This window comes from Octopus bimaculoides, chromosome 2 (assembly GCF_046866305.1).
Source record: "Octopus bimaculoides isolate indiv1 chromosome 2, ASM4686630v1, whole genome shotgun sequence".
Classification (NCBI taxonomy): domain Eukaryota; kingdom Metazoa; phylum Mollusca; class Cephalopoda; order Octopoda; family Octopodidae; genus Octopus; species Octopus bimaculoides.
Window position 1 is genome coordinate 26615564 of NC_142929.1, and position 15937 is coordinate 26631500.

The following is a 15937-nucleotide window of genomic DNA, read 5'->3' on the forward strand; positions in this document are numbered from 1 at the left end:
ATAAAAGGTGCAGTGATAATTACTTAATAAATCAACAAATAAAAGTTTAATGCTGATTGGACAGGGGCTTATGTCATTTTAAATTAACATGAATCTTTTAGATAAAAACGATTGATCCGTGACGAAAGAATATATGCAAGATAGTGGGCCACGATGAAGTCAGGTCAGCTATGGCTTTCACTATGCTTAAGGGAACATTAGCAAGTTGAAGGCTTCTAGCATCCATGAGTGGAGACAGTTAAAGGCTTTCTTGTATTCTAGCCACATTAAGTCTATGCTCCCGCACCTCTGACATTACAGTTTTGTTTATTTGCTTATTAACAATTGCTTGGCACATCCCCAGACTCCCTTCTTCCCAGCTGCTTGTTCTGCTGTGATGATGTTATTGGTTTCACAGTGATCTTGGAGGAAGAAGATTAAATATGCTGTATATATTTTATACATTAAGTTGTGGCATGCAATTGGCAGGTAGATTTTTTGCCATGTGGGTGGTTCTCATTTGCATTTGGGGATCAGTTTTGTCTCTTCAAGAGCTAACCAGTGTGGTATGCTAGTGTTCCAATGAGAGCTTGTTGGTGCAGGTTGATAAGATATGGTTGGCAGAAGGTTAGCCTCTTGTACCAATATCCAACAAGCAAGTCTCTCCTAGGTGCTTTTTCCATCCTGAAGTTCTGGATCACAATTACAAGGAAGTCACCTTCAATGCTATATGTCTTGGGCGTAATGCAGGTACAATAACTTCTTCGAATTTCTTCTAGTTACAGAGCATTTTGGTTAAAATCCTTCGCTTCATTCTAGATTTCTCTCCAGAAGAAATCTATGTCTTCTCGTGAAGGATCTTCTGTGACGTTCACTACTTGTCCTCTCATGTCTCTCTATACTGCTGTCTGGTTCCGGCCAATTTTTTTGTTTATTCTCTTTCTTTCAGTTATTTTCTTCTGATGTCGGAGTTTCTCGCTGACAGCTGTTAGCTCTTGCTTGAGGATTATCAGTTTGCAAGGGAGTGTTCTCTTTTTACTATCCCTAAACTTCACTTTTCATCTCCTTCACTTTTTGTTGATGTAATGTATAGTGATTGTTTGCACGCAATAAGCATCACCACATGACTAATGATATTCCGTAAGTCAGCTATTTTTTTCTCTGTCTTGAAAACCAACGATACTACTTTCTTTACTCCTCGGCTTTGTTCACGTTGTGAATGTCGTTCATGTACTGCTTTGCATGTATGCATGTGTGTATGTTTGTATGTATGTATGTATGGGAATGTCTGCGTTTGCGCGGGTGGTGTGTGTATACGTACATATATGCATACGTGAAAACTCTTCTACTCTTGAACAGCGTTTCATTTTATGGATGAACTTTTATCTTGTGCTTTTCATATCTTTAACGTTTTGTATACTATAAACAGCAGGATTTTGGCTGTATTTTTTAATAACAACTTTCTTTTCAGTGAAATCTGGAAGTTCTGCGTCTAGTTTCGACAATATGTTTTTGCAAACACTTCATATGAAGCTGTTAGAGTTTGAAGCTTTACACTTTTCAGGCTCGTTGTATTGTTCATATTTTGTAAAAGCTTTGCTATTTCTGGGGTTGTTATTTTTAATTCCTGCCGTAATTGTTCTGCTGTTGCACTTATTTTTAACATTGCCTCATGGCTAATCATCCATGCCATTCTTGCCGTTGGCACTGCATATATTTTTTTCTATTGACCAGGTTCTTGGTAACATCATTTGAGGATGGAAGCGTACTGTGTGTTTTGTTGAAATGAATGTTATCTTGAAGAAGCTTTGACAGACTCTTTGTGCTGTAACGCGTGTCTCTAGTTTCAGGCACTCTTTGCTTTCCCTTAATTGGTGTTTTTTTGCTTATGTAAGATTTTTCTCTTTTCTCTCTTTCTTATTTGCTTTTTTTTTGTTGGGAATTTGAGTGATTTTGTCTTTTATGTTGTATTTATGTTGTATTATTTTGTGATGTCTATGACTACAGCATAGATAATTCTATTTATCCTGGTGATAGAGATATTATCAGTAAGTCTACGGTGGCGAATTTGGCGTTTTCCTTCATTGTTGTTGCTATTGTCATTAAGCTCTATATTTGGAAAGGTCTTTCCTGGCTCTATATGAACATACAAAGTTTTCTTTTTATTTAACTACGTCTTTAATTCTCCGAAATGCCATACTTATAAATTCTAACTTCAGGAACGTCCATTTATAGACCATTCACCTATTCTAGTATTTTAATGTTTTTATTTTCGTTGCTTGCATATTCTTGCTTGTTTGTATTTTAGTACTTGCATTTGCAATATGTGATATTTTTTTGGCGTTCCATATTTGATATATATTTTGTGAAGTGAATCAAAACTAGTTGTGACGCATCAATACCATTCAGTTATCTCAGAAAGTAACTTTTAAATCGAAATTATTGTTTATTTACATTTTATACATACGTGACAGTTTAAGTCTTGAGGTTCCTTTCTTGCTATTGCCGTTTCTTTCTTCTTGTACTTTTTTGCAACTGCTGATACCACCGTTTCACTGAATGTAAGTCTCCTTATGTCATTTGTATTTCGTTCTTCCTTTGGCCTCAACAACTTAGATAAGGGGCATACAGGAACTGTGCCCAAATGAAGGCACTGAGACAAAGAGCATGTGATTAATGGTACAGAACAAAAAGTTTAGTGCGTAAATATCATCCCAGGGTCGAATGTTTGGAAGAAACGGAAAAAATAAGTGAAGGAATGAAGACAATAAACATCTACTGACATAGTAAAAAGAATAACTACTAGAGTTTTCAAAACACAATCGACCAACCTTTGGGATGGCAAGAGAAATCACTTTATGCTTAATATTACATATAGATGAACAAGCACGTCTTCTAACTGTACAAACCAGTACAACTCCATCATTGTGCAACAAGGAAGAAATGTTAGTTGTAGGTGCAACTTTACAAACTGTCGCTGAAAATACGGAAGGAAAAATGAGAAAAAAATCTGTAATACATACACATAAAACCACACAAACCAGTAAGGAGAGAGTTCCCCAAAACAACAAGAGCGCAGTTCAAGAAAATAGCAAAGAAAATGCAGAGGACAAGGAAGTAAAATTTACAACCTATCAAAATCAAATAAAACTTCATTGACAAAATTATGTGTTTCCGAAGACTTTATAGTGGCGCAAGAGTTTTCAGTTTCAGAATATAAAGTACATGGGAAAAAAATGAGTAGAGTACAATAAAATTAAATCATTACAAAAAAGTTAAATGAGCATAATCCGGAAACGTTGGAGTTTTTCAAAACTAAATGCCACAAAAAATGCATTCTTGTGCATTTGATTGCACTTGTACACAATTTCAGAATGAGTTAATGTAAAGTTGGGGAAGTGCTGAAAACCACCAGAGCCAGGAATCTTTCATGATATATTTTCACAAGAAACGTAAAATAAATATCATTGAGTTACACCCCCGAAAAGTAGGTGTAATTGAACAGAAATGTTACCATCGCATTCCAGACAACGTCAGCAAACTAGTTAACACAAAATAATTGACTGACCAGGCGTTAACCAGTCGAGATAATTGGTTTAACCCTTAAAGCATCCAGAACTCCATAGTATATCTGTTTCAGTTATGATATCTTTTGGTACTTTTTATATTTATTTCCGTGAAAAAATATGTACTTTTAAAATTTTAATACACCCAATTATATTCTGAAATGTCTCTCACCCCTACATTTAATATATGCAAACTTATTATTATTATTATCGTAGTCGCTATACTGTAAACTCACGGAAACTTGGATGAAGTTTTAAGAGTTAAATCAATTATTTCGGCTGGTTAACGCCTGATCAGTCAATTATTTTGTGATAACTATTTTACTGACTTTGTCTGGAATGCGATGGTAACAACTGCCTTTTCGTGGGTGTAACTCAGTGATATTTATTTTGCGTTTCTTGTGAAAACAAAGATTTCGTTTTGTTTTTTACCAATTTTTCAAAATGATAATTATCAAATGAGAACAGCGTTCTGTAGACTCTCAATGTAGCCATAACAACGGAACATTACGTGACAAGCAGGCAAGCTGGAGCATAAATGAAGTTAGTCAATCACAGTAGTGGAATTTTGTCTTGTTGCTAGGATGACAGCAACACCTACAGAAATACAAGCAGTAGCAACGGCAGTGACAACAGCAACAATAACAATAACAACAGTGACAACAACGTGTACAACAACAACAGTAGCAGGAGCAGCATGATTGACAATAAAAGCAACATCGTCAGCAGCAACTACAGCAACAAAAGGAACAACAGCAAGAACGTGAACAACAATAACAACAACAACAACAAAGACAACAACAGCACCAAGAGAGTGAACGAAAGCAAGAATGTAGTTATTAACGGCAATATAGAGCACAGGAGTAATAACAACTGAAACTGTATGGAAAACAACAACAGTAATATCAACAAGGCGTCGAGCTGGTGGAAACGTTACCGTGCCGGGCGAAATGCTTAGCGGTATTACGTCTGCTGCTACGTTCTGAGTTCAAATTCCGCCGAGGTCGACTTTGCCTTTCATCCTTTCTGGGTCGATAAATTAAGTACCAGTTACGTACTGGGGTCGATATAATCGACTTAATCCGTTTGTCTGTCCTTGTTTGTCCCCTCTCTGTGCAGCCCCTTGTGGGCAGTAAAGAAATAGGTATTTCGTCTTTCTTTACGTTCCGAGTTCAAATTCCGCCGAGGTCAACTTTGCCTTTCATCCTTTCGGGGTCGATTAGATAAGTACCAGTTAAGCACGGGGGTCGATATCTTTTTGTCTGTCCTTGTTTGTTCCCTCTATGTTTAGCCCCCTGTGGGCAATAAAAGGATTAATATCAACAACATTAATAACAACATAAAATCTATTGTAGTGAACTAGCGGACAGTGCGTTCGGTGCAATATCTAAAAGACAAGGCCTTCCAGTACAATAATTGTGTTGTAAAACCAGATGTTATGTCGCTTAATAATGAGGAAGAAAAACTAACTCTGAAAGAAAAATCATTGTGTATAAATGCACTTCCCGCAAGATGAAACTTAGAGTTTCTACTCCGGCAGAAACTGAAATATGCCTCCAAGATGTGTGGCACTCACTGCTATACATTTATGAAGGAAAGCAGTACGAGACAGTTGCTGCTATATGCATCAACGAGCAACAAAGCCACAAGAATGGCAAAAATTACTTGCACGTCCTAGATCTTTATAATGATAGCCCATTGTATGGGTAAAAGTTTGACTCGAATTCGAGTCAAGAACGTGCCAGTTAATCAAGACTTGGCAAAATTCTTAACCATTTTGCAGGAGTATGTGGTGGATTGTGGTGGTGAGGTCTACCTCACAACTTAACAAGACTGGAATTCTTGTAGAATTCCAAATACTGATTAAATACTGATTACTCTAGAAGAAAACAATCGCATTCTTAATGTTTTCTAGTTGGGGAAATGCAAACGGAGTCATTAAAACATGAATGCTTCCTGTCTGGGAATTCAAGCCCCACTCAAAGCCTTTTGCCTCATGCTGGAGAAAACACGATGTTCTCCACCGTTACTATGAACTCCACAGAAAATCATCCCTTCCTCAAACATTAGGCGAGAACACTAGAACTAGCATATATCTGCCTTTTACCTCCGATGCAAGCGTCACAAATGCAAGAGCCTCGACAGATGAAAGATGATGGTCTGTTGAATTGACACAAAAAAGCATTTGTCGGAATAAGAGGAAGACTCAAATAAATAGAGGCTGGCCCATATCAAATCGGAAGTGATAAGACATGATGGTAATAGAGAAAATCTCATCAAACATCAAAAATATCAACATTTACATCACAATGAAATAAAAAGATGTTATAAACACTTTCACTGTCATAAACGAATGAAAAATAACGAAAAGAAAAAGAAACACTCGAACAACAAAATGACAACACTCACATCACACTCGTGTATTTACTTCCTTTATCAACTTCATTGTTGTTTAGAAGAGCATCAGTGAATTGATTAAGTAATTAACAACGAAAACATTCATTGTAAGAAGTGGGGATGGCTTTGCTGAACTTCTCTCGAAAAATATTCAGACAGAAGGCAAATACAAACTGGTAGGATTATGTACCTGAACTTAAAAGAGAAATTCTCCCAGAACATCGAAGGGTTTAGTTAGTATCCTCCAAAAACGCTTATTAGGGAAACCTTTCCCCACTTTCCCCTAAGGCAAAAGGAAAGCTGTTTGAGCAATCATCCACGAAAATTAAAGTAAATAACTTCATTTTCTTTTCTGTAACCTAAAGAGGTGCACTTAGAGTAGACGGCGTAAAATTTCGGGATCTGGGTTTGGTTTCTAAGCAGAGTCACTTGCTCAACGATCCCAGGCTATTCGACGTAGGCGTGGTGGCCATTATCGAGGCAGGGATTCCCGGAGCGCATGCGCTGGCGCCCATTTTTGATGGCTTTGAAATATTCTCATCTCATGGTCTGGTGGGAGCGGGCGGCGAGGTAACAGTTCAATTTCGAAAACCCTTAGGTCTCGAAGCTAGGACAATCTTCTTGGACCCAGTAGGCAGGTTGATGGTACCAGACGCGTAGTTTGTGCACAGCAGGAGTTGTTAGGTCATCAGATAAGGACAGCGTAGTTTGTCTACAATTCAAATCGGTCGGCTACAGAGATCACAAACTTGTGATCTATGCAGTCGATTTAGATATGACGCGTAGACAGGGAAGACGCACGCGTCTTTTCTGGCAAACAAAAATTACAGGGATCGGGTTACCGAACTAGTTCAGCAACAGTTGACGGAGGCAATAGTCAACAACCAGTGGTGGATCACCCTGAAAAGATCGATTAGAGAAAAGTTGGTAGCATTTAACAAAGAGCTAGCAACAAAAAGAAATAGATTAGAGGGATAACTAGTTAGAAAACCAGAAAGGGCGATTAGGAAATGCATCGCAACTGACATGCTAACAGTGAGAATGGCCCTTAACCATTTCTTCGGGGTGAAACATAAAGGCTGCAGGGCACGAAGGAACTGAAGTCGTTTGATGGGCCCGAACGGTGGAGTCACACCATAGCAACAAAACCGCGATGAGATCTCTGACGGATGGGGATGGGAACATGCTCCTCGGTTCAAAGCAGATGTTTGCAGTTTTCTTGCAGTACTTTCCGCAGTTATTTGGGGAGGACAACGGGTCGACGACAGTAGTGGACTTTAGTTCATACCTGGACAGCTTGCCGCGGTTGTCGGCAGCGGAGCGGGATTCTGCGTAAATCCGATAACAGTTGCTGAAATACAGGAGGCAATGAGTGATTGCGCAAGTCGCAAGTCGCAAGTCGCAAATCGCCCGATTTGGTTTGCTTTTGACTTCTACGAGTTTATGCCAAATTTGTTTGGCGGCCTCTTGGTAGACGTCTACCGTAGCTGGAAACAAAACAGGAGAATTCCTAGTGCTGTTAGCCTGGGTGTGGTAACGCTACTAAGGTAAAACGTCGACAATGGGGGCGTTCTAGGGAATTTTCGCCACGCAACTCTGTTAAACACATTTTAAGTCTTTGGCCAATTGTAAGTGAAAAGTTTGGTGCTTGTCGTCAGTAATCTGGTCAGGAAAACGCACAAACGCGCAATACCCAAACACTGCTAGCCTCATGACAAAGCGGTCTTTTCTTTCCAGTAGCCAGTTAAGAAAATGTGGAGAAGAAAAACAAAAAAAATGGGAAGAAGAACTGTTTAACTAACATTCTTTGGCGTTGTACTGCTAGCCTCATGGCAAAGCGGTCTTTTCATTACAGTAGCTAAATATGAATATTCGGAGAAGCTAAACAAAAAGAAAAAGTAAAGGGGAAAAAGAAATGTTTATTATTATCATTATTATTATTATTATTATTATTATTATTATTATTATTATTATTATTATTATTATTATTATTATTATTATTATTTTCACCATCATCATCATCATCATCATCATTATTGAGTGAGAGAGCCGCGCATGCCATCAAAGTGGCACTTAGTTAAAGTATACGAAGCCCAACGTACTTATCATGACTACCCATCTGGTAAGGGTACACCAGGCACATGCATCACAACCATATGTGCACGATATAGTGATCTCATATCAAGATAAACAGCACATGACCTTTCGGGTGGGTCCTAGTTAGAATTTTCTTCAAGGTGAGTAACCCATCCGCTCAAAAGTTCCCTGTATAAGGGTTGTTTAATGATGTTCAACGAAATGTTTCCAGAGGTGAATTATTCAAACCCCAAAGAAATCATCTCAACACACGGCTATGCTGCTCCCCACTACTTCTGCTCGTGATCAGAGATGCACATATCGTCAGCCACTAAGGGACATGCTCAAATGGTTAAGGTCAAACAACTGACAAGCAAATCTGTGATTGTGAGCAGAATATTTGCTGTAGTCCATCTTTTATACCAAGACAAAAGAATGTACATGATAACACTTCCAATCAGTTAAGAAGTCATGAGAGCCACTGTCTGGTACTGCATCAGGTCATTTATTATCATCATCATCATCATCATCATCATCATCATCAGCAGCAGCAGCAGCAGTAGTAGTATAGTAGTAGTGTTTATATCAGTAGAAAGTGTTGTTGCTGAATTGCTTTACAAAATGTTTGCACTGTTATCCTTAACACTTTGATGTCGAAGAGTGGCAACATATACGATTATGCAATCATTTTATTAATATAACTATGTATTTGTTGAAATCTGAGGCTCCTTACATGTTACGGTATAATTTGCTGATTCTGCCGAAGTGGTAATATAAGTCTATTATGAATATGTCATGTATTTACACACATTTTGAGATACGTTAGTGATAAGATTCGGCGACTTATTAGATTTCTAAACAATAAAGATGTCTTTTCTTTCTTTTTCTTTAACGCTCTTACGTCATTAAATCACCGCTTATGTAATATATACGCAGGAGGTCGTTTCCTAGAACTTATTGAAACCCATCCTCTATCAGAATTTCCAGTTTTTATAGTACACCATCCTTTATTGAAAGCATTTTTATGATTACTATTATCATTATTCCTCTTATAGTTTTCACAATTTCCTGGTATTTTCTTTTACACAACTAAACACACCTCGCGGTCATAGAGTGTGCTCAGCATTGCCTTCCTGTAGAATAAAACTGTACTTATATATCACAAATGTTCGAGCTTTGCTATTTCCGGTACTCTTTCGGTATTTCAAATAATAAGTCAATGATGCATTAACAGTATTGTCTTACAGAGTATATCTATAGACTTCTAGCCTGTACTACATATAATAGGTAAATACGTTGTCTTCATATGCAATACTTTCGTGAGCAGAAAAGTGCGGACAACCAGAAGCATTTGAATCTTGAGTTGGTATTTCATCATCAACTTGAACACCCACTTTAACTTTCCAAAGAGACATCTCCTATAAACCCACTAAATATAAAGCATTAAATAATTTAGATTGACCAATTCGCATATTATAACGCATTCGTAACTTAGTAAATTAAATATATGTTTGGAGGGTTTGTTTCATTGCTGATGTGCATTACATAATAAGTCTATAGATTGGAACAAACGCTGTACATAATAGACCGATGTAACTACCATAATTTCACGTATGATATCGTCGTAGACAAAAAGAAAACAAAAAGAAACGATCAACCACATTTATCCAAAAATTTCAATTACTATGATTAATGGCATTTGATTCAAAGAATAGGTGTTTAAAATGACATGTATTTACAATTACAATCTTTTAAAATTGGTGTTCAATTTCCTTTAAAGCTGACTTTACTTCCCATCAATCCAGGATTGATAAAATAAGTACGGATCAAGCATACAGTGTAGCCGAAAGGTTAAGAAGTACTTATTGTAACTATGCGGTCACAGGCTTGATTGGACTGCATGACATGTTACGCAACTGTCTTTTGCCATAGCATCGGGTCAACCTAGCAACCTTGCCATAGCATCGGGTCAATGAAATTAAGAAGAGTGAAGCAGTGTGAAAACCTGTCGATTGAATTGTACTTCTAATTCAAATGTCCAGTTTCGTCACATCGTATCTCGCTGATTCAGCTAGGGAATTACGTCAAGTGTATACCTCTCTCTCTGGAATAGTTAACTGTCAATTCAAACAGAAGATAGTTCAGTTAATTGGGAAACTGAATATTCATCGTTAAAACGGGCAGAGATCAATTTACTTACCGTAACACTCAAGTGCTAATGTTGTCATCGGCTATACTTCTCATCAAAATTCCTGATTCTTATTTTTAAAATCATTATAATTGTTATCATGAGAATCAGTTACAGACAGAGGACTCCGTTTCAGATATGAAGTGTTTCAGGAAAATCTAGACAAATGCTAGCCCTAAGAGACTAAGACTACGCACACAGAACTTAGTTATACGTTACGATTAAGGCTTAGTTCAAACAACTGTAGTAGCTCCAAGTAACTACGAAATTCCTAAGCACTCCATCGATCAAAAGAACAATTAACTGCACGGCTGTTGACATTACTACAGCAACAAACACAACAATTACTACTACAGGAAGCAATAATAGCAAACAGAACAAAGATTACTTAACTCGCAACACTGTTACAAGCAGAAGTATCAAAACCCGAAAAAAACCCCACAAAGATAAAAAAAACAAACGGATAAGTAATAACGAAAACAAGAGGAATATCAACAACAATGGCGACAAAAACAAAAATACACAAACGTCTTAGCTATGCTCTTAGAAGAAATAATGTAGTTGGTGGATTACGTTAAACAAAACACATGCATATCTCAAAGGTAACCGAGAGTCTTTTAGGGAGGTATGCCAAAAGTTTAGGGCTACGTGCTGAGCAGATTCACGCAGGTACACTGCGCAGGGAGCTCTGCCAGTTCGAGACAAGCTCTACCAGGAAGCTCTGTCGGTTCGAGATATATGCTCTACAGATCTGGAAGTCCTGTCAGATGGACCTCTCCGAGGTGTGAGCAGGGCGACGAAACCGTCATGCACGCACTGTCCAGTGTCCGTGCATTACTAACTTCTGGAGTTTTATCGAACAGCAGTTATCACTTGTAGGACGGTTACCAGCCGAGTCCATCGTGAAGGATCGCCCCGCCGCTTTGTTTTGGCCAGGAAGGAAAGACAGTCTTCCTCTGTTTGGTGGCTATGGCGAAGGGGGTAGTGTTGTGGACTAGATTGAAAGGACTGAAGACAGATACTTTCCTCTTAGGCCAAACAAAACCTCATCGAATTTTTCAAGTTTCTCTTGAAAAAGAAAGTGAGAGTAGAGACGGAAGTTCTGCGCCCGCCCCAATAAATTTTTTGAGAGATGGGTGATTGTGGCAAGGATGACCCGTGTGAATGGGCCTACACTGAATTTTTGTTTGTAAACTGGAGGAGTTGAGAAGGAGAGAGGAGACTGCTGAGGTGCATCTGGCGGTCGGGATAACCAGAATATGTGGGGTTCTTCGGTTATCGCTGTGAGGAACCCCTTCCCACTGGGGAATTGTATTGTTAATTGTCATTGCTATTGTATTGTTTACTCGATCTTTGTGTTAAACCCACGTATCTCCAGTTTTGTATTGTCCCTATTTATTTTGTGTTCGGCCCTTGTGGCCAATAACGAAACGATTCTTATTATTACTATTATTATAACTATTATTATTGTTACTGTTGTTGTTGTTGTTGTTTGCGTTGTTGTGTCTGGTGTTACTATACTTATTGTCAATACTGTATTACTATTATTGTATACGTCATAAGGAGTAAATCTAGCGTTTCCTTTCTTATGTCACACATAATTAAATATATGTTAGATGACATACATAAAAATATTCAACCTTAAGAAATGTTTTGTCAAAACACTGTAAAGCATTTAGATACTTTTGTATTGCTATTTTCTGGGACATGCTAATATCTGTACTAACAGTTAACATGTCATTGATTTTGCACAAACGATAGTCTGTCATCATTTGCACCAGTTACAAAGAGAATAATAGACACATTTTCTTATAAATGTAATATTTTCATTTCAGTAGTTAAGTCCAAGGTTTTCTCAGCTCACCTTCTACGTGATATTATTCGCATTTAGTAATTTAATGTTGTTTATTAATATATAATATTGCTATTTTGGGGGAAAAAAAAGATGTCAGGTTTCTTGTATTTACTCGTATGCATAAAATCATACATACGTCCTTACTTAGACGTTGTTAACTTTTTCAGTTAAGTGGTTCATTAAAATATAAAAATGTGTTTACTTTTGTTATGAAGTGAAAATGTGTTCCCAAGCCGATCGTAGAGAACATTTGTAACGTATATTGTTATGTCTAGGAGAAATGCAACTCTTTATTGGTTTTCTCCAAGCCTATGCAAGATCTTTCTATGTATGTCATTATTCAGTTTATTTCAAGGTTTCTTGCCAATAGAGAAAGTACCTAATTCTAACCTAGATCCAGGGCTCCTTCATTGGAATTTCAAAATCAGCAACAGGGTATCTTTGTTTGTCTGTATGTATGTACAGATTTGTATTTTTACGTTTGTATTCTCATACATATAGTTGCATATCTAGACAAGCTCATATATATTTAAATGATAAATTTCTGGAAAGTTTTACAGATTTTTACAGTTGCAGTGATAGATTGGATCTGTTGTCTTCGAATTAGCTTTCTCCTTTCTGGTTTTGAGAAGCCTAATTTATCAAGATTGGTGTTTAGGCAGTGTGTTACATACCCCAGGGCCCCCAAAATTACAGGTATAAACCTGAACTTGTAACCTGGTTAGAGTAACTGCAGATTTCTCAACAGTTTAGCATAGGTGTTCTCGTTTTCGGTAGTCGCAGCAGCAGCAACAACAACAGTGGGGCTACTACTACTACTACTACTACTACTACTACTACTACTACTACTACTACTACTGCTGCTGCTGCTGCTGCTGCTGATGATGATGATGATGATGATGATGATGATGATGATGATGATGATGATGATGATGATGATGATGATGATGCCAATAATAACTATAACAATTGTTTCAAATTTTGGCAAAGGCCCAGCAATTTTAGAGTGTGTGTGATAGTTGACCCAGGGACTTCATTGATACTTTATTTATCTACTCCGAAAGGAAGAAAGACAAAGTTGACCTTGGCGTGATTTAAACCAAGAATGTAAGAACACGGGTCATATACTGCTAAATATTTTCCCGTCATTCTAATCATTCTGCCAGCTCGCAGATGATGATGACGGTGACAATGATGATGATGATGATGATGATGATATTCCTCTTGTTGCTGCTGATGCTGCTGATGATGATGACGACAAAATGCCCTGATGCAGTACCAGGTAGTGGCTCTCATGGCTTTTGATCTTAAGTCATTGGAAGTGATTAAGTGATTATCATGTACACGTTTTGTCTATTCTGCTCAATACTGCAGATTTGCTAGTCAGTCGTTTGACCTTAACCAGTTGAGTATGTCCCTTGGTGGCTGGCGATATGTGCATCTCTGATCACGAGCAGAAGTAGCGGAGGAGCATCATAGCTATGTGTTTAGACGAATTCTTTGGCAAGTTAATAATTCACCTCTGGAAGCATCGGTGTTTCGTTCAATATCCTTAAACAACTCTTATTGAAAGACATTTTGAGCAAGATGGGCTACTCGACCTGACGAAAATTCTAACAGGACCGCTCCTGCAAGGTCATGCGTTGTTTATCTTAATATGAGATCATGATCTCATGCACACATGGTCCTGATGCATGTGCCTGGTGTACGCTTATCAGACGTGTAGTCATGAAGGTTATATTGGGCTTCGTATATTTTACCCCATTGCCACTTTGATGGCATGCACTGCTCTCTCACTGAATAATAATAATAATAATAATAATAATAATAATAATAATAATAATAATAATAATAATAATAATAATAATAATAATAATAATAATAATATTAATAATAATAATCTATACTATAATGGAGAAAGCTGCTTATCAATTAGGTATGTAACAGTTATTACTAAAAGTACTAAAAGAAAACAATTATTAAAAGGTTGACCGTCTGGAAATATTTTTATAAATTCATGTTTTTGAATTCTCAAGTTCATTGAATTTTAAACTCCAATTTCTCTTTCAATTTTAAATATTCATTGCATTCACTGCGTCTAATTCTCCACAAATTTAAATGTTCATTACATTCACAGCGGAGTATTGCATTTTCATTTGTAAAGTCCGTTAGTTTCTCTTTCAATGTTTTCATTTCAAGTTCTAATTCTCTATTTGGAAAACTGACAGTTTATTCTATTAATGTATATGTAATGTAAAGACATTATTTCTTGAATGAAAACCTTTTAAAACACACGTATAATTTTTGTAAAAAAAAGTTTAAATGTGATTTCGTTGTTACGGCTGTTTGGAACGCTATAAGCCATACAATAATAACTATCCGGAGGCATTTGGGCCATTTTGTTTTTAACTTAAAAACCACGGGAGGAACCTTTTTGATAGAAAAAAAAATGTAAATATTTTCAGAGGAAAAGGTAAACAATTCAAGGGAGGTTTCACTGTTGCTTCTAGCACAAAACAAACCACCCTCCTTTTTCACTCTAACGTGTATTGTTTTTTCAATACCTTTCTCCCATTAAACACATTTTATGGAATGATGATGCCGAAGTAACACACGTGTGGTCCATTGGTGGATTATAGGCAACAAAATAAATTGTAATCTAAATTTTTACCCCACGTCAATCAAGCGAAGCCGTGTGAGTGTGTAAGAAAAAAACATTTCCTAACCGAAAAATATGCTATTAAAATGAATTATCGTTTACGTAACTTTTTTTAAATCACTGTGAGTAAATGCCAGCAATGACCTTCTCAGACTCTCCAATATTTTAATTTCTAAACAGAAACAATCGCGGGTAGGGAGTAGGGTTGCAAAAAGTTCATATTTTTTCAAATTTTCTTTTTATAGCATATAAATGTATTTATAGGAAAATATTGAAAAACATCAATACATGCGAGAGTGATAAAGAAACGAGGAGGGTTGTCTTTGGATGTGTTAGAAACAACTGCCAAATCGCCCTTAAACCGCTCACTTTTCCCTCTGAAAATATTAATAATTTTTTTAAACCGAAAGTGCTCTTCCCATGATTTTGAAGTGCAAAAGAATAGGTCCGGAGTGGGATGATGGGGGAGGTTGGGTATAAGAAAAAAGAGTTTGCAAAACTTTAATTTCATACAAAGATGCCCCCACCCCCATATTTTCAAAAGTTGTAGTGTTTAAAAAAATGTAGAAAATCTCCGAAAAAATTTCCCCACAAGTTTCTTTATAATCGTAATCTATGCTATTTGGAAGGGACTTGTATAAACTTTCTTTAAATGATACCTCTTTTCCTCAAAGTTATGAGGGAAACAGATCGTGAATTTTCCGAAACTCTTCTCTCCACTCCCTCGGAAAAATTCGTTCCTATATACTCTGACGCCACATCTAAGCGGTATTTGTAGAAAATTTTAAAAAGTATCCATTTTTCTGGATGTTATGAGGCAACACAGTCGGGGGCGTATACATCTGTAGTAATGTACTTTTATTTATACGATTTTTTCATTTCTTTCTTTCATTATTTGTAATGTTCTCTCTCCCCCTCTCTCTTTCACACACACACTGCAAAGTTTACAGATGGGCTGCTGAAATGAAATCTCTATGTTACTTTGAGGGTAAGGTAAAACTTAACAAACTGCTTCTTCCTCTGTTGTTGGACTACGGTGACGTTTGTTTAAAAAAGAGATATCATGACTGATAAAATAATGAGAGCAATACTTACTAAGCAAGTGAGAACTATTATACAAAGAAATAATTGGACTAAAATATCATAAAAATTATCAGAACTGGGAATCAAATGTGAAATTATCAAGTCGCTAGCAGAAAACCGCCCTCCGGTTGGTC